The following is a 2,130-nucleotide window of genomic DNA, read 5'->3' as shown; positions in this document are numbered from 1 at the left end:
GAATGTAGAACTCCCTGAGAATAAAAATCATATCAAGAATAAAAATTGTTAATTGGTCGTAAGGATTGCATGTAGTCCCTTAATTAATTGGTACAAGTGTAATATTGATAGAGATCTTATGCATGATACAACAAAAGCACTAATACTAAAATTCTCAGTGTCTACATATTTCCCTTTCTCTGATGTTTTTAAAACTCATTTTTTATTTTATCTGGAAGTAATTTTTGTAATTGTTTCTGGCTTCCATATTAGATTTCACACATACACACTTGTAGTAGTTTTTTATATATTGTTTTGCGGACTTATTAAATACTCTGAAAATGAAAGCACTAAATATGTCGTATACATGTACAAATAAATTGTTTTATTATTTTTTGTATTACCAGTCCCAGTGTCTCCGTCTTGCCGACCGCTGAAACTGCAGTTCATATTTTTAACACCTCTGACAATAACAGGTGCTCTGTCGACATCCTTATCATACCATCTGACAGTCATGCGGGTCAAGTGGTAAAGCTTTGTGTAAAAGCATCACAACATGACTCTAAGTAAGAAACACATGAATATATTTGTTACAATAAAGGATAATATAAAGCATTGCAACTTCGAGCAAATGATTAACCAAATGGATTGAAAGATACAAATAACGACTTGCCACTAAATGTCTTTGGAATTATTTTTTTCAATTTCCCAGTACTGGCATCATAATCAAAAATCTCCAAACAGACAAACGGCGTTTGCATCATTATTGAAATTATATTTATTGATGTAGTGAATACGTTTATTGCTATAATTATTTACTTTGAATATTCTTTAGGATTATAATTATATATTTGGTACATCTCATTATGTTTGTAATTTGATTTAGACTCTCGGAGATGAGATGTTATGCTGTTGAGTACGTAGAACACAGTAAGTTGGAGATTCAAGGTTTAAAGTATGTTTCAGTGACTTATCATAACTAAATAGGCGAGACAGTTACATGTGCAGTAATTTTAAAAAGTTTTGTAAGAATTTGTGAGGAATGTTGTGTTACGTTCATGAAATTATTTAAAAATATATCTTTTTTAAGGGTTACAAACCGAAAAAAAAATATTTCAAGATTACTCACTAACGTGGAATGTGTGTATGATATTAAAAAATCTACTTGTTTCAGTTATTTGAGAATTTTTTATGTTTATGTTATAAAAAAGACCCTCATAAGATCTAATTTTCAAGAGATACCCCAAATTAGATATCCTCCCACAGCAGCTTTCTAATCGCTATGCAAAATAAAATATTTTTAGATATATATTTATTTTTATCATTCTTACCTCCAGGGTCAGTTCAACAATCTATGAAGTTTCCAGACACAACTCCAACAATGGCACAACGGACAATAAACACAGACTTGGGAAATGTGTTTGGGTGAATTTGCATTCAACAATGGAGATCAGATAATGGAACTCTTATAACCGATTTCTCGTTTATGTTTTTGTTTTGCTCTAATAATCAAGAATCATAATAAAACGAGATTATCATATCACATAAGCATATAAGGTTTCTTATTATGAAAAAGGTGACGAACCAGTTATTGCTACATGTAGGCTTTGTAAAAAGGTAATCGGGATCGGAATATTAACCTCTGCCCAGGACTCCAAAGAGTCTAAAAATGTGTTGTTCATTAGTTTACCAGAAGAACTCTTTATATATTTTTGGTTTTGAGATCTTGATTCTTTTATTAAACAGCTTTGACGGTTGGGGGTATCCAGTTAGAATGAGGATAGTAAACTTGTTTACAAGGTTATACTTCAGGAGTGAGTGTTCATTTTAAAATCAGAACTTCAATCCCAATTACCTAATCTTCATCAACCTTGATCAAATTTTCAGAGATGTTGACATAAACTGCACTCTATAAACCAGAGGTGTGTTCAGCAGAGCGAGCGCTCGCGATTGTCCGCGAGCGCTCGCTTCTGAACGGAGGTGATCGCCAGAGCGTTCGCGATCGCTCGCGAACTTGCTTCTTAGGTAGTTCGCCTCAAATCCAATATGGCGTCGAATGTCTCGATTCGGAGATGTTTCAACTTTATCTGCACCTCACAACTAAGACGTAAGTCAAGAAAGATAATGCGGCGGATTATTAACGATAAATTT

At 33.1% G+C, this 2,130-nt stretch overlaps 1 long non-coding RNA gene across 1 annotated transcript; it reads left to right on the top strand.

Moving 5' to 3' along the window:
• Window positions 1-457: 457 nt before the first annotated feature.
• LOC133177883 (uncharacterized) lies at window positions 458-1,428 on the top strand. Its single transcript, XR_009719865.1, has 3 exons — window positions 458-545; window positions 866-909; window positions 1,347-1,428. It is a non-coding gene; the product is annotated as an uncharacterized LOC133177883 (long non-coding RNA).
• The last annotated feature ends 702 nt before the right edge of the window (window positions 1,429-2,130 follow it).

The sequence above is a fragment of the Saccostrea echinata genome, unplaced genomic scaffold, assembly GCF_033153115.1.
Source record: "Saccostrea echinata isolate AGI-Se365-2 ecotype Australia unplaced genomic scaffold, CSIRO_AGI_Sech_v1 ptg000002l, whole genome shotgun sequence".
NCBI classification, from domain to species: Eukaryota; Metazoa; Mollusca; class Bivalvia; order Ostreida; family Ostreidae; genus Saccostrea; species Saccostrea echinata.
The sequence above is the reverse complement of the archived record's forward strand: the minus strand, read 5'-3'. Positions and strand labels throughout refer to the sequence as shown.